Raw genomic sequence first — 21,610 nt, 5'->3', positions numbered from 1 at the left:
CAGCGAGGCTCAGAGGCAACATCTGACGGGGACCTCACGCCCTAAAGCTCCCACGAGGACTGGATCCCCCGGCTCTGCCCCTAGTGGACGGAGCTGCGCTTATCCTCCTCCTCTGAGTCGCCCTGGGAGACACGACGGGGACTGCAGCCCTGCCGAGCCGCCCAATCCTGAGCTGATCACTTTTAATAAAGGCATTATAAAGGAGAAGAAGTCTCCTGGCCATGTTTATTTCAATATATTTTTTTATTATTTTGCATAAATTGTGAGAAAATACTAACATGAAAAATATGTTGCACGTAAGGCTCAGTGCTTCATGATGTTCAGCCAGTATGAACTGATGTCACACAGTGCCACTGAAGCCCATAGTTTATAGGTGCTCTTTAAAAGCCAGTCCCCACTCAGGCACAGTGATTATCCTTTTCAAAGACTGTACATTACAGAGTTCAGATATGAAGCTGTTCTTCCCAATTTAATGGAGAGCCTTGTGTCACACATTACATTTGCAGGATGATAGTCCCACTTCAGGGTGAAAAAAAGCTTTAAAGCACATGACTTCATATCTATAGTTTTCATTCAATTGTGTAACAGATCTGATGTGAATGGAAACTTCTCTATTGCTTACAAAGGAAGGATATTGACAGCTTTATGCGCCATTAGGCTCTCACACCAGTTGCTTTTGCATTTTCTTATGACTCCAGCCTGAAAGGAAACGAAAATTTAGCATTTAGTCTCTTCCAAGCAGCTATTTCTAGCCCCATCTGGAGCCTAGCACTTTATTTTTGAAAAGAACCAGCAAGGATAAAAGCTTAAAGAAGACCAGGGCTCTGACAGTAACCCCATGGGCAAGTGACATGACATGACTAGCAACACATACAGGGAAAATTTCACCACCAAAAGAGCTGCATCCCATAAAATGCCTGTTGGGTGTGGTCCACAGCTCACACTAACTTCTGAATTGCATTTGTGTATTATCTTTAAGGCTATTAGTCAGCATGGATAAAAACAATTACATCCTTTAGACAGAGATTGCACATCAGCCGGGCCCTGTCCGAAGCAGCTTGGTTGGATAGTGTGCAGACATGGACAGCAGATGACTCAGGACTACTGCTCACACACAAGAGAATGTGCTTTGCATCTTGATATCCGATTTGCACAACAGGAGGATTTGGTGGAATGACATTTGCTCTGCTTGCTTTTGTTTGAACACAAAGCCAAAGGGTGTAAGATGCTCTCTATTTATGTTCCTGTTAATGAGCTGAATGAGAATAGGCAGCACTTTTATAAGCTTGAAGGAGGACCCCGGGCTAGAAGGTGTTGCTTTCAGCCAGAAAGTGCATTAAAGGATGGAATTAGAATTCAGAATTACTCTGAAAAATTTGGAGAACTGGCCTGAAAATCTAATATATAATCCAACAAAGACAAGTGCTAGACTTTACTACCAAGAAGAAAGAACCCACTACACAAACATTGTATGGAAAATGACTGCAAAATGTTTTCTGTTTAGAAAAATATAAGGCAAAGATGAAGCATACTATTCTTTCTAGGAAAAAAAACCCAAAAAACCAACAACTTACAAATCTTAAATCTCTGGCTATTAATATGGAAATGCCTTTAAAAATTCCTGGTATGTGGCTGTTTAAAGCTGCTGCTCTTGTGTCATTAATTATCGGTGGGTGACAAGCTACTGCTGCCCTAGATAAAATGTAATTTTTGCCAGTGTTTGGGATTTAAAAGCAGCTTTAAAGTTCCCTGACTCAAACATTTAACCTGATTTATGGGTTGTGTTCAGAGAGTACTAAGGCTAAATCTCACTATGATGACTTGAAATTACTCCTAAAATTAAGTAAAGAATCAAATGTAACTACTAAAGTAAATATAATTTGAAACATTAATTACGAATTTTTAGGTGAAGGGAATAAACAAGAAATAATTTAATCTGTGACATACAATAAATCCCAAAATGTGTCCTTTCTGAAGGCCTTTCTAAAGAAACACTTGTTTTTAAGTCACAAAGGAACCAACATTGAAACAGTTATTTACTGAGTCAGAAATCGTTTATTAAGACTTTTTCTTGCAGACATCTGTTAAAATACATAAACATTTCTAAAGGTTAAATACATTGAGAGAAAACTAAGGTAGCATAATGGGAAATGGAAGAAAAAATCTTTATGTTTGGCCTGCAATGTCTGTTAAAATAACTTAGGATCAATCACAGCTGCCACGCCAATGTAAAACATATTGTAAGATCACATAAAGTTCTAAAATTTCTGTCAACATATTACCCAACTGCAAAAAAATGAGAAATAAACAAAAAAATTACCCTCTCATAGAGAAATTATTTGCGATACCTACACATTCCTCATGTTGTTTTCAAGCAGAAAGTCCCCTGTGCAAATTAACCTCTGTGCATTGCAGAACTGAAATATCACGTATCATTCAATATCCATGCAAAAAAAAAAAATAAAAAAGGGCATGCTGATAATGCTGACCTCTCTTTACTAGACAATCTCATCAGTGTGGCATAAGATAGGTCAGGAAGACCTTTTGGAAGTGCAAATATTACTGTCTCTTCACTAAGTATTTAACCCTTTCAGTACCTCTTTACAATTTAAGAACTAAGGGACCATGTACCAGTTTACTATTGTAGAGATAAAATGGGTTTTTTGCTAGTAAGTGGTGAAGATACCAGGTACATGGAGTCCTCAGAGATTATTATACTTAGAATATTGTAAGTGAAATCCTACTGCACTTCAAAATACATAAAGAAAATAAAGCAAGAGCAAATACATTGATCTCTGGAGGTTTTGTCTAATGACGAATGACAATGTGAGTTACAATGTGAGTAACAATGCTATCTCAGAGAACACAGCTAGAGGATATGGAGATGTGCATTCAGAGACGTGAATATTTAGTAAAAGAGACATTAGCAACAGTCAGGGTGAGAACTGTTCAAACATTCTGCTTATTTTCTTTTGCATTCAGTCTTTTTCCTGGCCAGAGCAACTTCAAGCAAGGGCAGTAAGAGAGTTACACTGAATTCTGCACTCAGAGGACTCTTTTTCCATTCAGAGTTCTACCTTTCCATCTTTATCACCCAGGGTGGCTGCCTTTCCCTTTTTGTCCAAACAGTCCAGCAATCACTGACCTCCATCTGGGTTAGTACACAACATACATCAAGTCCTTCATACAAAAGTTTTCCCAGGACCCTGCATCATGTACCTTTCGAAATTCCCATCAGAGTAAAGGAAGGGACCATGGCCAAATGCCCATCCAACTTCTTTTGCTGAGTATCCCATACCTCCCTAGCAACCCCTAATTTCTTCTGGTTCTTCTAGTCTCAGTAAACACTCACACATACATACAACTCTGCTGCTCAAAATCTGCCCTGTTTGGAGTTTACTTCATACCTGCCAGCAAACCTGCACCTGCTTGGGCTTCCCACAGGTTCACAGCCTTCTTTGTGTATTGGCTCCAGAGTCATCCATAGGGATCCTCTACTATCCCATTGGCTCCAGAGTCATCCATAGGGATCCTCTACTATGGACCTCCAGGGGAGGAGCCTTCTTCACTATGGTCTTCCCACAGAGCACAGGAGAATGTCTTTGCTGGAGTCGGCAGCATCTCTTCCCCTTTTTCTTCACTGACCTTGGGGCCTGCAGGGCTGTATCTCTCACATATTTTTGCTTTGCTTGCTCATGCCCCACAGCATTTTTCCCCCCTTTTGAAATACATTTCCCCACAGGCACTATTGCTGTTGCTGGAGGGCTTGGCTAGAAACGTGTTGATCTTGGAGCCAGCTGGCATTGATTCTGTCAGACACAGGGGAAGATTCTAGATTTTTACCACAGAAGCCATCCCTCACTAGTCACCTTGCTGCTAAAACCTTGCCTAGCAAACCCATCATCCTGTTACACAAATATGCTGTACTTGCAAACGTGGTAAGGGAACATTTTCAGAACCTCGCTCTGGGTTTAATTGTGGGGAGACCTGAGTCAGTGAGTTCAGAGGTTGTATTTTCACACCCACATAAGCTTTCCAATTTTTCTGACACAACTCCAATGAGTGCTTGCACTGGCCTTCTGTCATTAGTCAGTCCTGATTACTGTCTCTGGCTCTTTAAGCTATTAACCTACTGAAATCACTGTAATTCTGAAGTGCAAAATGTATGAACTCAGCAACAAATGGACACAGTCTCTACAAATTTTTAACAAAAGAAGACTGGCATGTCAGCAGGAAGCAGAAGGCTCCTGTGTATGTATATATTTTTGTATATACTGTACTACACACTGTGCTGAAATACTCCAGACACAGGGTATATCAAGTCAAACAGTTCCTTAAAACAGAGACACACCACAGAAGTTCACTGCAACATTCTTTCAACATGATCTTTTCCCTGTGGACAAGGGGAGGAGGGAAAATAAGGGAGTGTTTTTTATAAAATTCTTTGATTCTCTCTCTCTCTCACAGTACTTCTGGACAAAATATCCATCACGCAGCTAGACACGTACATAACCCAATGGGTAAATGATTGTCTAAAGGATCAGCCTCAGAGAGTTGTGGTAAATGGGGAAGCATCAGGGTGGAAATCAGTCACTGGTGGTGTTTGCCACGTCTCAGTTTTAGGGCTGCTTCTCTTCATTGCTTCTGTCAATGACCTAGACACAGGAGTGGGGTGCACATTAAGTAGGTTTCCCAACAATGCCTAATTAGAAGGACCCGCTGATTCCCTCAAGGTTAGAGAGGTGTTATAGAGACCTTTTGATAGATGTCACAGGCTATATGGACTTTAAAAGGGCAAGTACCAGATCCAGTACCTGGGGCGGTGTAATCTGGGATATAAGCATAGACTGGGGCACAGAAGGCTGGAGCACAGCCCTGCAGAAAAGGATCTGGGGATTTGGGTTGATGGCAAACTCAATATGAGTAAAACATAGGCCCTGGAGATCAAATGATGTGCATTAAGCACAGTACAACTAAATGGACAAAAATAGCGATGGTCTTATTGGGCTCAGCATCAGTGTAGCCTCACCTTTAATACAGTTTGGGATTTTTAATACATAGAAAGTATATAAAAAACATTAGAACATGTCCAAAGGAGGCTAACAAAGATGTTGGAAGAACTAGAGGGTTTGCATTATGAGAAGCAGATGAGGACATTAAGTTTGTTCAGCTTAGAGAAAAGGTTACTAAAGGGTGACCTCCTCTGCAATGGAGGAGTGGAAAAGAAGGTGCTGATCTCCTTTTGATTTCTGGTGGTAGGATGCAGCAGGGTGGCTGAAAGCTGCATCAGGGAAGGTCAGATTGGGTGTTGGAAAAAAGTTCTTCATTGAGAGGTTTTAAAGCAGTGGGACAAGCTCACAAGAAGAGTTGTCATGGAGTCAGGTTTGTGAATATTCCAGAATGATTTGGACAATGCTTTTAGATATATGACTAAATGCTTAGGCTGTTCTGTGTGGAGACAGGATTTGGTGAGCCTTGTGGGTCCCTTCCAACTCAGGGTGTGCTATCATTCTATGATTCTCTAATTCTGCTCTCCTCAGACAATCATCAATAAATGTTTGATAAAGAGGAATTAAGGTTATTTGCTCTCCTCCCTCAATACGTGATGAAAACACTAATTGGAAGGGCCACTTTCTCTCTTTGGGGCATTGAATAAAAACCTGGTTTAGTGTTTATACACCCACACAGGACAGTTATAATTGCTGGGAGAAAAATCAAAACAAGAGATCAAAGGATGCAACTACAAGACTGTGTTCTTAAGAAATAGACACAATTTGAAACACTGTACCCAAACACCACCATCTGTGCAATTTCATCAGTACTTAGGAGAGAAATCAAGAATTTTAGAGGAAAAACGTGGAGGTTCTGCTGGCAGCAGAGAGGTGATATTGCTGTATCCCAGCCTTGGCAAATCAACAGGGGACGACACTGCTGCATTTATGGTGTTCAAGGAAGTGTGTCTTGGAAGGCATGAACATACAGGGGCAATGCCCACTCAACTGGAGACTCTGCTCCTCTGAAATGGACAAATTTATTTCAACACATTGCTTCCAGCCCTCCTTGATGATACCACAGCCCTCAATCAAAAGACAGTGGAGAGGAAGAGGCACCACAGATCAACAATTGTGGCTGAAATATGTACCCCTTTATAGTGCCCAAGCCATGCTAATATGTGGTAGGACTTAGACCAAGAATCACTCCATGAACATAACAAACCACACAGGAAACAGGCACCCGATTATTAAAATCCAGGCAGAGGCATCTGAGTCTTTACATTTAGCAACAATTCTGGGTGTTTTAAAATACCAGCACAAAGAAACATATGAACATATGCATATGTAACTATCTATAAGTATAGAATCATAGAAAAGTTTGGGCTCAAGGGGACCTTAAATACCACCTAGTTCCAACCCCCTGCTGTGGGCAGGGACATGTTCTACAAGACCTTACTCAAAGACCTTGCTCAAAACCTTGTCCAACTTGGCCTGGAATAGTTCCAGGGAAGGGGCGTCCACGACTTCTCTGGCAATCTGTGCCAGTGTCTCACCACCCTCAAAGAATTCCTTCCTAATATTTGAACTAAACCTATCTCAGTTTTAATCCATTCCCGCTTCTCCTGACACTACATGCTATTGTAAGCAGTCTCTCTCCATCTTTCTTGTGGGTTCCCTTTAGGTGCTGGAAGGCCACAGTTAAGTCACCCCTAAGACTTCTCTTTTTCTGGCTGAACAATTCCAATTACCCCTGTGATTTGATATCATATATGACAATAATTAATAATCACAATAGTAATAATTTCAACATCCAGATCTGAAATTTAATGAAAAATAATTCATAAGAATTTATCTTTGCCCTAAGTTGTAACCTAAATCAGTATAGCCAATTTGCAAACATATACTTTGTCAAGTTACAAGCAGAACACAAAATCAAATACTATTTAATTATTTGGATTTTTATAAAAACATTTGTTCTGAATTACTAATATGCTTTGTGATGGTGTGTACCATCTACATTTCACGCAGCAGAAAAAGAAAATTGCTGTCAGTTGAAAGAGTGAACTTGGGTCAATTAACAACAAGCTACTTGAAGGATGGGAAATCCTTTTGGGCATGCATATGTCTCTAAAAATGTTTGCAATTTGTATTTAAGTGGGGACAAGTTATGTGGTGACACGGATGAAAGAGCAAAACATCCCTCTCCTGCCCAGTGATATACAGGAAGATTCCACATTCCACAAAAGATAGTGCATGTCCATGTTCTTGAATTCTGGCCTTTCAGCTGTCCCAGGATACAGAACTATCTCCAGGGAAGAGAGGAGGGGAAAGCACTTGTGCTGTTTTATTTTTCTCCTGTGCCTATAATGCTTCTGTCTGCAGAACTGCAGCTGGCCACTGTTACTAAGATTAAGAACACAGCCCCCAAGAAATAAAAGCATTAAATTGAATGCTTCTGACGTTTAATCCATGTGTGGTTTGCAACACTCAAGTCTTCTCTCACACACCATGCACTCACCTACAGTCACACACCCCATCAGCAGTGGATAATCCTTTCAAACAGCCCATGCTGCAGCACAATCATGGAGAAAATGATCTCATGCTTTCAGGAACACGGCAGGATTCCCACTCAGAGCCTGTTGACCCTTGCCCAGGTTTCAGTGACATGCTTTTGATCGTGTGACTTTTAAAGGCTAATTTGTCATCACAAGGAAGATCACGCCGCTGCCTGTAAATGTACAGGCTTAGAAATGCTGCTCTGCTAACACTTGAGTCCTTTATAAGCAGTTCGTACTAAGCATTTTAGGGCTTTTGCTATCATACATTAATTTAGTTTATTCTTCTCTATCAGAAGAATATGCTACCAGGGAAATTATGAAGCTGCTTAAAGCAAAAAATAGCTTACAACCTATGTGATCTGCTGCTTTCATCTGACTTTCCTTTTACTCTTTGCTTTCAGAAACAGACTGATGTATGTGCATCATGGAAGATACAAAATCATGTTTGCTTACTGTAGTAGGTTTAAAATTTCATACACAAGGCTGCAGTAAAATGAGGCTTTAGGGGGTGTTTATTTGTTGGTTTTGTTTTGAGGACTTTTTGTTGTAGTTATTTCTCTTTTATCACAATCCTGGCAAAATTCAGTAAGCAATACAAGCTAACAGACTGCATTACTGTATACAAAAGGCTAGCAGGCATTTTGTTCCTTGTTTTGAAGGACACTCACTTGTGATATTTGGAGCACTCCCTCTCTGTAATATGTGATCTCTATTAAAAATATTGTCTTGTCATAAATATGGCACTTGTCAGATGGCCCCAGGTCATTCAATAGTATTTTGCATATAGCTGCATAAAAATATGGCACAACTTTTCATAGGAATATGTGAAAACAGGAACAGAAATGCAGAGAAAATGCACCCAAAACCTTAATGAAAAGTTTGTTTTAAAAAATACTAACTGGCCATATCATCATTTATCAACTCCACAGTGAATCCAGCCCTGTGCAACTGGCTAGATGTGCAACTGCCTAGACATTTGATTCTCACTGCTATGAGAAAGATGTTTTTGTTTCTTGCAGAATTTTGAAGCTCCCCCTCTTGAAGATCTTGATACATTTCATTTTATATACACTATATAAGTGGTAGTTTTCTGCTTCCTAAGGAAGATAAATGGCCCAATGGACTGAGTATCAGGTCAAAAGCTAGAGCTCCCAAGCTCTAATATTGGTTCTGACACTAATTTGCTGTGTTTTGGGTTCACCCAATGCCATTTTCCCTAAATGAAGGCAGCATGTTTTAAGAACCACAAAGAGAGCAGCAAGGCATAATTATTATTTTACTGTGTTTTGAAAGCACAGAGCAGCAAAACTATCCACAAAGCGAGGCATGAGTCGCTGAGGTTTTCAGAGTTTTCCTCTCATTACTGTGAGACAGATCTCACTGGAGACTGTGCCATCAGCAGAAGAAAAACCAGTTGCCAAGGGAAGATGCATGCACGAACTGCAGGCTGAGGGCCAGACTGAGGAAAGCTGTTTTCTTTTCTAATCAGGGTGGAGACAACTGGTAATTGCGGCAGTCTGAGGGGAGAGCTGCCCAGGAGGCTGTGCCTGACCACTGCCTCGTTCAGCAGCATCTCCAGCTGGCACCTGAGAGCTACCCAGGGAGAGCAGGGGCCAGCAGGGAGCTGCTGTGAGCAGGAGGCTGCAGCTGGGTGACCCCACTGAAGCACAGAGCCCCCACAAGCACTGCCACGGGCACCAGCAGGGCCACAAGCGCTGCCATGGGCACCAGCAGGGCCACAAGCGCTGCCACGGGCACCAGCAGGGCCACAAGCACTGCCATTGGCACCAGCAGGGCCACAAGCACTGCCATGGCAGCCTGCCACCAGCAGAGTCACAACCACTGCCATTGGCACCAGCAGGGCCACAAGCACTGCCACGGGCACCAGCAGGGCCACAACCACTGCCACGGGCACCAGCAGGGCCACAAGCACTGCCATGGCAGCCTGCCACCAGCAGGGCCACAAGCACTGCACGGCACCAGCAGGGTCCACAACCACTGCCATTGGCACCAGCAGGGCCACAAGCACTGCCACGGGCACCAGCAGGGCCACAACCACTGCCACGGGCACCAGCAGGGCCACAAGCGCTGCCATGGCAGCCTGGCACCAGCAGGGCCACAAGCACTGCCATTGGCACCAGCAGGGCCACAAGCACTGCCACGGGCACCAGCAGGGCCACAAGCACTGCCATGGGCACCAGCAGGACCAGGAGCAGCTCAAGGCAGCTCTGCCAGCTGCCATGGGCACATCTGCTCCTCGTTCCAGCCAGCACCAGGAAGGGGCCGGTCTGTGGGAAGAGCGGCTTTATCGGCCCAAAATCCACAGATTGTTTTGGATCTGTGCCAGAGTCAGGTCAAGCCTGAGCTCAGCCCCTTTTGGTTTGCTCCTCTCTTCCCATACACAGCAAGCTTCACCTGTGCTGGATAAACACACCCCATTCCATACCACTCCTAAGTTCCCAGGCATGATGTGTGCTGTCAATACTCTCTCCAAGGTGAGTGGTGGATGTAGTGCTTGGGAATGTGCTCAGGGGCACGGTCTAGTGGTGGATCTGGCAGCATCAGGTTAATGGTTGGACTCCAAGACTGCAGAGGCCCATTCCAGCATTAATGATTCTATAATTCTAGGTGTCCGAATAGGGGTAGAATCCAGGTACCAGCAGGTGAATTGTCATTTACAGTGTGGCCCTCAGGCTTCTGCTGCATGGCCAGATGGGCAGACATTTTGGGGGTGGGGGGATATTTTTCAGTCACAAGAAGAGTTACAGTTGAAGTTTATCTGGACCAGAGGTGGTTTGCAAAGATTTCACAAATTAATGAAAAGCAGCAGTAGCAAAACCAGACATTTCTGGACACAGTTGTAAATGCTGGATCCTCTGGGCCCATTAATGAGATCCTAGGGCTTAGTCCCTAGTCCTCAGAACTGATGACTTATTCTAGGCAGCTTTGTGGGGATGTTTTTCTGTGACATTTCCAATTAAAAGCCATGAAAAAACACAATATTGGGTTTCTCTCCCTCCCTGCAGTGTTTCTCAATAAGAAACACTCAAACTATTCCACTATCTGGGTATGTGTTTGGAAGCTGATGCAGAAAACCACCAGTCAAAAGCACTGAAAAATAGCAGGAGGCTACAGTATTAACTTTAAAAGCTATTAGAAATCAATCAGGACTTCAGCAGGGCCTGAGGGGCAGACTGATGTAATGGAAGGCAGTCTATTAAATATAAAAGTCAATTAAGCAACAACTTCAGAGCTCCTGTCCTCCACCACAAAAACTTAAGGCAAAAGAGACAATGGCAGCTAGGACCCGTCTTGTCACAGTCTTGTAACCTGAGGGTTTGTCTCTAACAACTGTGGTCACACAGAGCCAAGGAAAGGAAAATGAGGCAGGCATTCGTAGGAACTTACTTTCAAAAAATAGTGAAGGTAGTCACCAGCAGATCCTGCTCTGGTGTTTTAGGACAGTGCCTCAATTTTATTTGGAGGTGACTTTATAACTCCTTTAAAGTGCAAGGCCAATGATTATGGGGAAAAAAACCCAACAACAACACCAAAAACCAAAACACTACCCCCCCAAACACAAACATTTGCTGACACCAAGGAAAAGCTTAGGGAAAAATTACATCCCAAGCACTCCTTAAGCATTAACAGTATACCAATATACTCCCATCTCATGGAGATTCCCTCTTAGCTCTTAAAAATATGCTAGATGTATGTAAAAATGTACATATATAAGGTCATAATGACTTGTTCCCTAAATCTTTACCCTCATGCAAAATGGATGGGAAAAATTTCTTCCTCCATTTTAACTTTGTCAGAAAAGCTTAATTCCAGCAGCCAGCATAAGCAGAAAAAATCCATATGACAAAAGGCAGAGGTCAAATGAATAAAGGACTCGCAGTCCCCTGATAGTTGTACAATACTTTTAAAAGTCTGGGATAGATGAAACTTAGATTTAGAAATGTCATTCAATTCAAGCCATGGAACACTTAAAAACACAGAAAGGGTTGCTTAGTGTTTTTAGAAACTCTAAGGCAAAATTTCTTTATTTAGAAAACTATGACACAATTTTAAGAATAAAACATAAATTTTTCCCTCTTATATTTTCCTAATTTTTTTCCTGCTCACTTCTTTTCATCTTTTCTGCCACTTGTGCTGTGCTTGTACATCTAGAAACAAGGTCTAACATTTACATATAGCAATGCCCTGGTCTCTGAAGAGGAGGGTTTAAACTGGCATTAAATTATTACAAAGCAAAATATGTAAAATTATATATTTGTTCCCTCCTGTTTGATGTTCCCATTTCTGGAGAGGCGTTACTCCAAAGAGCTGACTGAGTGCAGGTTTGGAGGAAGGAGTGTTAGCACTGCAGGGAAGCCTGAACGCAGGGAAGTTCAGACTAATCGGTGAGTACCCTTATGGAGTGATGAAAGTCACCAATTTCATCTACCTGTTATAAATACAGAAAATTCTGAGAACGGTGTAAAAAGCTCATCATTGCATTTGGTCCCATTGTGAAAGATTTGACACTATCAGGACCGCCTATGGTTAGGGGAGAAGAGGAGCCTGAGAAGAGCTTCCACAGAAAAGGCAGGGCTGAGAGAGGAAATATTTACAGCTCACCATTGCCCTCTGCTGTAAGCTGTGCCGGCCTTTGTGGTGCTTCCGAGTAAAGAAGGGGAAAAATTCCCAACATCTCTTTATTTTAAGCGAAAAGATAACAGCTCCCTCCGTGAATACGGCATTTTATACCATTTCAAATTAACCTTGAGAGAACCTGGTGCAGAGGAGGAGAGGAGGGGAGTTTGGAAAAAGTAATGATAATACACTGTACCTTCTCCCCCTGGAATTTTAGAAGAAAATATATTCTCCTAGGAAAACAGTTCTCAGACCTTCTGTTTTCTAATTTAGTTGCATCATATGGCATCAAATAAATTGTTTCTTTACTGTTATAAGGCAAGAAAGACAGCAGAGATATTATTTCCAGCTTGATTTACAACATAAGGAAAGAGCTTTTATTTTGAAGAAAATAATGTGCTCCTGGCCATTTGTTATATATGTTTGAGTTTAGGGTTTGTTTTCTTTTCAGTTAAGGTTATCTAAAAGTATAAAAAGAGTGATCTCTAGATACCAGGATTTGTAAAACACTAGAATGATAAATCTGATAGAATATTTTTTCAGAACCATGGTCCCAAAGGGCTCTATATCCAGAGAAGCAATACTGCTGTAAAATAATAAATTTAAATTTTAACATATAAAAGTATGTCTAGAGAAGTAAGAAAACTACTGATGCAATTTCCTGCAAAAATCTTATGATTACTCCAACCTAAAATGAGAGACAGAGGTTGGAAGTAATTGGTACATTTATGATAGGATGGAAAAACATACTCAGAAAAAAAGACATTTCCCTTGCTGAGGGCTTGATTGCGCCCAATCTCCTTTTAATCTTAAATATAATGTGTCATGTGGTTGTATCAGCAAAGGAGACCTGAAGATCCATTTCTATGAATTACTACTCCTTCCCCCTACAGCAAATCTCTTGTCTTTCCCTGCCAATATTGATACTTTTATTTTTCTGCTTAGTCCCTGCTAGGTTGTCCAGAACAGGGAATAATTTCAAGGGGACAGGAACATTTTGTGTTTGTTATCGGTGGTCTCTGTTGTCAGTGAAAACATTTAAATACTGGAAAGTGTGATTTACCTTACTTTTAAAGAAATCTTCAAGAATCAAACCCTGCAAAGGCCTGTGCCTGAGCCTAAAGTGGCTTGAATCCACATGCAGCCTTTCACATTGAAAATCTCTATGGTCAAACAAGAGGATTCCTGAACCTGGTCTCCAAATACCAAGAACATGTTGAAGTTCCACTGTCTTCAGAGCAAAGAAATTTGGGAAGTAAACTCCTTCCATCTTTTTCCTGGCTCTTCTGCACTACTACAAATTTCAGACTTACTTTTGCTTCCAACTTTGCTGCTTGTTGTGGTGTGACTGCAGCCAAGCCCCATGCAGCCGCTCGCTCACCCCTGCACTGACAGACCAGGGAGAGAATGAGATGGGTAAAAGCCAGAGAATCCGGCAGCTGGGATGAAGACAGTTTAACAGGAGGAGTAAAAACCACACACAAAAAGCAAAGCAAAACAAGGAATTAATTCCCTGCTCCCCACGGGCAGGCAGTGTTCAGGTATCTCCAGGAGAGCAGGGTGTGATGGTGATTTGGGAAGACAAATGCCATCACATCAAATTTCCCCCCTCTTCCTCTTTTTCTCCCCAGTTTGTATACTGAGCAGATGTCACAGGGTCTGGAATGTCCCTTTGGTCAGTTGGGGTGACCTGTTGTGACCATGTCTTCTGCAGGTCTCCCATGCATCCGCAACTTCCTCACCAGTGGCAGTATGAAAAGCAGAAAAGGCCTTGGTGCAAACCCTGCTCAGCAATAACAAAAACATCTCTATATTATCAACCCTGGGTTTACCACAAATCAAAAATGTAGCCCCACACCAGCCATTGTGAAGAAAATTAACTCAACACCAGCTGAAATCAGCACAGTCATCCAAACTTCCTACTTCAGTGCAGCTGTCCACAGCCAATTTCTGAAATCTGTTTAATCAGAGTCACTTAGGCACTATGATGATACTTAGTCTTCATTCTTTCAAATATTCTATTGTTAGCATAAATCAAGAGCAAAAGAACATTTTAAACCCTGAGGACTGCATATTGAATGTCAGACCTGTGTGATTTGATGAACGGGGATGAAAGAAATCCCTCAAATGCTAGAGTTTATCATGGGGTAACTGACAAACTCCTAGCTTAAGCACTGCTGGCATGGCATTATCATAGTGACATCAATTGCCACAGCAGATAATGTATGTGAGTTTGACAAGTTCATCCTTTCAGAGAATCTGACTTGATAATTGTTATTTTACAAGGACTAACCTGTAGATGAGATTAAAAATTAAGCAGACATGCTTTGCTCTCTCATGCTCATCAGAGAGTATCCCAATGTACACTCAAGGATCACAGTGAATAGCATATACAGACATTCATTTATTCATTACTTGAATCCAGGAATAACAGTTTTATTCTGATCTTGATCTCATTTGCCTATTCTCCAGTAGTGTGAGATTATATTTACGAAGCAGCTATATTACTCTGATTGCAAACAATTGCACTTTTACAGTCTGCATATTTCCATTGTCTAAGGAAAGATGAGCTATGCTGGTGCTTAATGGAACAACAGAGAGTCAGACTCAGCAACTATTTACATAACCATGGTTTTAGATTTGAAGCAGTTGCTAGATAAAAAATGTTACTTTGTCTGAACTACATTGTGGAAAAAAAATCACAAGAAATCAAAAGGTCTATGTTTGAAAGAATCCCTAATCAACAGAAAGAAATTTTACAAAAGAAACCATATACACTGGACCTGGATTTGGACCCCAATACTCAGTTACCCTTTTGTAATCAAATAGCAACCCTTGATGCCCTAGAAGACATGAGGGGTATACTAAGATATATTCATAGAAAAACAAAGTTTACCTGAAAAGCTCTTAATCTAAGAGCTTAATCTAAGAGCTTTTCATTCTAATCAAATTAGAATGGAAAAAAAAAACCCAAAACCAAAACCAAGAATGTTTTTCCAAATATGCTGTCCAGCAATTTTCTCCTCTCTAGCAAGATTCTCCCTCCAGAAGAAGGTGAGCACCTCAAATTGTGTCAGGGAATCTATCCTAGGCCATTCTAACTTTGGAGTCTCACCCAGCGACTATCTGTAAAGTACTGGTTGCCATGTGCTAAAGTCATTCCAAGCAGCCTGGTAGTAGCTATGAGACATGAAGGACAGAGTGGCAGCACTGAGAAATACCCTGTGCACTCACACCTTGTGATAAAGCATTGATAGGGACTCCCCAGAAAGCCTGGTTTTGTCAGACTGCTCCCAGGGGAATCATGCTCCCTGTCTTTAGAGTTCAGACTCAGGTGAAATAGGGAATGGCAGTGTGAAACTTCTCTTGAAGCAAAAATAACCCCAAACCACCAAACAACCAGTTTCATTTAGTGCTAACCTTACTGGTTTTTACACAGCAAGAAAATTTTAAAACAACCTGTTTTATTTGCTTTGTTAGTGGAAGAAGAGAACGGCTGCTCTCTGCAGTAAAACTAAAATTAGAATTTTCAAATATATCACAAATCATAAATTCTGTGGCCTTCAAATGACTCCACTTAGAACAAAAGTAAAATGTTGAGCAGTGTAACAGCTACAGCAGGGAACTCATTCAAAGGCAAAAAAGATTATACTAAACAACCCAAGAAGAGAATACTGCTCTGATTCTTGATGAAAATAAGAAGCAAAGAGAAGGAAAGAAATTTCAAGGTGATCCAGAGACAAATATTGTTTATATTCAATTAAATTTCAAAGTTAAAATCCCAACCGAATTGTTTTCCATCTACAGTATGTTTTATGCCATGGTGCCATATGCTACAGTTTGGAGTACTGTCGTCTTTTAATTGGCTTGACCTATGGGAATGATGGCAAGAAACGAAACTAATTATACCAATTCACCTCCTGCTCTATAAAGTCTGCTATAGAATCACATGTCATATGAAAAAAATACCAACAGTAGAAATGCAATTACAGTTTCTTAACATATTTCTACATGCTGGACCTTGTTTGTTGCAGTATTATCTTACAGATTTCTAAGGATTTTCTTGACAAATTAAACAGATTCAAGTCTCAAAGTGTAAAAGTCCTTTTTTGGTGAAGAAAAATGCCAAAAACAACTCATAGTGTTTCTTCTCCATGGAACTCTTTTTAAATAATTAGCACTACTTGCAAAAGGAGCAGGCCCCAGTCCAGAACAATTAGCTCATCTCAGTTAAAAATAGATTCAGTATTTTTATGCCTTCCACTCAGCATATATCAGTGTTACTCTCCGTTTACCCTGCTTTAAATTTAAATATCATTTCCAAACTGAGAAACTGGAAGCTAATGTAAAAAAAAAAAAAAAAAAAGTGAAATAGATATAAGAGATGTAAGAAAGTCGTATTCAAAGCCACAATTGCATGTCCCCCATGTCAGCAAAATAAGCAACTTACTTCAACTAATGCCATGTCCATTTTAAGAGTGATGTTTGAAATGATGAACAATGGAAAGCTTGTCAAAGCTTTCCAATGCTACATTTTGTACCCAGTGTTGAGTGCATTAGATACAAATGGGTAGTGTTTTAATGACTACTTACACTGAAATGGTAAAGTGTGATTTACATGCTTTTGACCACCTGAAAGGCAGCAGCTCCCCACTCTTTGTTAGGCCAATATCTCTCTCTCGTTTCATTGACATTGGAAGATGTCAGGATAATTGACTTAACCATCAGCGACTTCAGATTGGTGAAATGACCACCACTTTAAATCCTAAAGATTGAATCCCTGGAATAGATTTCTGAGATATTTAATCAATGTTTTTTGACAAATAGCATACATAAATATTTGTTTATTTGTCACATCCCATCTATATATTGGTTTACAAGTATGAATGGGCACCCTCAGTATGTATTCAAGCACATGTCTACTTTCCAACAGACTTTAGAATATATTTCTATCAGCGTCCTGGTTTTGTAGATAAGAGAAAAGCCTACAAACAAACCTACTTAAACAAAGGAGTTCAGAGAATAGCTATAGAGGCTTAATGAAACCACAGGGAAATAATTCATTAACTGTCTCTACTAAACAGTTCAACTTAAATACAGAAAAGCCCATTGATATCTCTTGGATTTTGACAAGAGAAATAAGCATCTCTTTGATAGTCAAAGAAAACTAAAAATAGTCTCAGCTATGGAAGGAGAATGTCTACAACAATGCTGTGCAGAAAGGCTATGGGTGTCTTCCATGTGCTTTTCTGGAAATCCCAGCACTTTGGTTTTCAGAAATGCAGCACACTAGCAGCTTTCAGCTCTTCACAGAATTTGATACACAGGGCCCAGTCTCAAACTGAGCTCATATATCTATTTGGCTAGATTAGTTTTAAACTTACTATGAAATTTTCTTGATACACTGCTTGCCAAACTCAATGTGAATCTTATTATGGGTTACAATGACACTGTGTTTCACTACTCCTTATTTTAAACTGTATATTCCAGGGTTTTGGCACAGATGATTTCTGATAACTGGACAGAGATGATTTCTGCAAATCAATCACAAAATGGTCCTGTATTGTTACACTTTTGTACAGGAAAAGGTTGAGAAAAATTGCTTTTACCAATGAATCATAAGAAACTGATATCTATTTTTTTCAATTTAGGCAGTAGTTTACTCCTAAAGCAATTACAGAAAATGGGTCTATCTGAAAAAGTAAAAATAAAACAATAAATTGAGTAAACAGATACATTCAGTGCAAAGTATTTATCTTACTCTTCACTCTCTGAGAACACCTAATGCATTCTGAAGAGATAGCCTGCACTCTGCAGACAATAATCTGTAAGGTGCTCACCTGAAGCACAATTCTTGCCTGAAAACATGGTTTTTGTTGTCCTTTGAGCACCCTCCATAGTAAACCATTCTCACAGGTGAGACTTCTTCACCCCCAACCCTAAAAAAGAAGATACAGGAGCTTTATTTGACTATAGTCACTGAAATTTTTTAAAGTAATAGTCCAAGAAGTGTTTTTGTAAATTTTTAAAAACTCAGCTCAGCCATGACTGACAGAGCATAAATCATCACCTATTTGCTTTTTTTGCAGACCATTTAGAGTCATTATCATCTTAGGGCAAGATCACAGCAAGCTGCTGCTAAAGACCTTTATGATACCACAGACCTGACACTGGTGGAGCAAGAGAGAGCAAACTTCTAAAGAACAAACAAGTTGTTTCCATGTAAGGACTTTCAGCAATTCAACATGCTCTAGTAATTCAATCACAAGCTGTTACGTTATGTGCAAGAGTCCCTGGGTGAAATGGTGCAGTTTGGGTTATGAAGCAGTTCAGCCAGGATGATCATAATTGTTCCCTGCAGCTTTTAGATGGATTAACAACAACAAAACCAAAAAAAGTAAATAAACAGCTGAAACTGCCATATGTGTGGGGAGGCTGAATTGTTCCCAAATCTTGTCAATTCTTTTATTTTCCTCAAGTGTTGTTCTTGACCTGAGATTACATCTTTGACAGAGCTGGTATGATCTAACCATTAAATCATTGTGCTCTTTTCCTAAAATAAATAAATACATACATGCATACATAAATAAATGAGATTCCATAATTTTTCAAGTGAATGTCAGAAAAATTAGTGGAAACAGCAAATGGTCGGAACTATAATGTGAATTAAGAATTTTTATTTTTCTTTAGTTTACATAATCTCCTTCCATTCATACACAACAGCTCTTTAAAAAATCAAGAACTGATCATAGAGGAGCCACCCATTGAACACTGCTTCACTGACCTGTCAAGATATTAAGGTCCTTGAGACCAATGTACATACAACAACATGGAGACAGTTTATTTTAATATAAAAAGTGCAGTTTTTGGTCTGCAGTGTAAAAAGTAGAAGGCAAGTACATGACTCTTGGGGAATTGCAATCTTCAATATATTATAGCCTGCCAAATTTTGATTTCCAGTATGAAATTATTCTTCCCTTTTTAGATCTTAAAATAATTAATAAACCCAAGATTTTTCCATGACCAGTGGATGCTGAGTGCAAAACCAAGCACTACAATTGGTATAAGGAAACTCAGAAGATGTCTCCTGCCTAACCATGGTCTGCACCATGGGCTGCAGGGGAATCACTGCTTTGGCATCTCCCCCTTTCTTCACTGACCTTGGTGTTGTTTCTCTCACATTTTCTCACTCTTGTCTTGTACATACTGTGGGGTTTACCCGTTCTTAAATGTCACCACAGAGGTGCCCTCAACATCACATATGGGCTCAGTTTTGGGCAGCAGCAGTGTCGGGTTTTCGGCTGTTTGAAGGGCCTGGAAAGGCCCGGAGTGGCCTTGGGGCAGCCCGCGTATCGAAGGACGAGAAGAGGCTTCAGTTCTTCTTTCGGTTTTTATGTTTATTAATTGTTTATCTAAAAGATTTTCTTTCAGCCCGACAGAGCTCTGCTCAGCAGCCAGCCATGAGCACACTGTGCTGCCCTCCGGACAGTCACCTATCTTTATACCCATGGTTACGTGTACAATATTTATCATTTTTCCCCAATACCATTTATTCTTATTGCCCGGTGCACTTTTAGTAACGACCAATCCCAAAGTGCCACCATCACCACAGAAGATGGAGGAGAAGAAGAAGAAGAAGAAGGACAGGACACGCCCCAATTCCTCCATCTTACTTCTCTAAACCCCCCTGTACAGAAATCCTAAACCCTGTGTCTCACCCTCTAATTAACCAATCCCTTCACCATTCACCCCGGTGAAACCCTCCTGTCCTCATACAGGTGTCGTCTCCTGTGTAGGGTCAAAGTCCAGCCACCAGACACTTCTGGAACATTCCAGGACTCCCGAGCCCCCCAAGGGTGGTCTCGGTGGCTCGGCACCTCAGGACTGAGATCCTGAGATCCCACACAGCAGGTCTGGTTTGGACCCAGCTGGAGCTGGCTGTGACTTGTCACAGATGCCACACCTGCAGCCCACGCCATCCCCACAGCACTGCCAAAGCACTGCCATGCAAATCTGCCAAGCAGAAACCTAAGCTAAGAAATGGCTCACCCAAAGTCACAAATTACATCTTTGGCTGAGGAAAAACAAAAAAAAAAATTAAAAACAGCTGTGCAAAATACTTATCTACCAGTGCACAATCCTAATCTATGTTGCTGCATTAAGGATAGCCCGGTACAAGTGCTTTCATCAGTTTGTACAGGACAGATCCTTGCTACCCTAATGCTAATTTTAAATGCAAAGAAAACAATAGCTAAATAAATTCTGTGAGTTTGAATTTCTCCCTAATCTCCTAGAATGATTTCTCTCTTTTTTTTCTTTTTTTTTTTTTTTCCTGGAGAGGTTTCCAGTCCTGTAACTTCATGCTGCCTTTTTTATAAAACAAGCTTCATATTTAGAAATGTATAGTATTAGAGATCTTAAACCCACTTCCAAAATAAGATGGAAAAACAATTTTACACCAGAGGGGAAAAAGGCTTTTCATGAAAAAAAAAAGAATAATTAAAGCCAGCATGTGTGTATTAATGCACATTTGCAAATATAGACATCACAAAAGTGTAATTAAAATAATCTTAGAAAGTAAAATCTTATCCTAATGGATAGTAACCAGTAACCATTGCTCATAGTGAGAGGAGAAAGATAAAATATGGGATAAGTAGGGAGATAGTGCTGTGCAAAAGATCCACTATATTTGCACTGAATCATATTTTCCATTTCTGCTTTCATCCAATAGTGTGTATACTAAAAGATGGTTGCCACTGAAATTTGATGTTCCAGTGAGTATGAGCAAACATAGAATGTGATCTGGAGCATCATTTGTATTGGCAAAATTCTCAGCTGCAGTCCCACAGAACTACAAGATATTAAATAGATTTATTGCCTATCAGTTTTATACCAGAGGGAGAATATCTGCTTCTCACAGTGGAGAGATGCATTATAAAAAAAGTAACTGTGATACGATGAAATCATCATTCAGCCAAGCTAAAATAAATGATAAATTCCCTCTGTAGATGATTTTTATCTGGCTGCACCTGACAGCAAAAGTTTTCACAGGCTGATATACCCGCAGATTTTAAAAGGAGATTAACTCTAAGCAACATTTCCTGGTATCAGTTTAACCCTCTCCCTCCTCTTCCCAATTTTCCCAAGCCATTGACTGAAACAGATACTTTTCTTGAGCTTATAGGCAACTCAAAAGACAAGTCAGGCAAAACATAGAGAACATAAATTTCAATTACCATTTTACACCTCCAGCAAAGCAGAGGTGGGTACTGCCTCTGCTAGAATGTTCTGCCACTTTCTGGAGCTTCACAGCTTTTAATAAAATTTGAAGGACTAAAAGGATTCAGATGTCCTACAGCATGTGAAAAATATGATTCTGCATCATAATTTTTCAAGCAACAGAGACTAAGGGAAAGACCC

Source organism: Zonotrichia leucophrys, chromosome 3, assembly GCF_028769735.1.
Source record: "Zonotrichia leucophrys gambelii isolate GWCS_2022_RI chromosome 3, RI_Zleu_2.0, whole genome shotgun sequence".
NCBI classification, from domain to species: Eukaryota; Metazoa; Chordata; class Aves; order Passeriformes; family Passerellidae; genus Zonotrichia; species Zonotrichia leucophrys.
Note: the sequence above shows the minus strand (reverse complement) of the source record.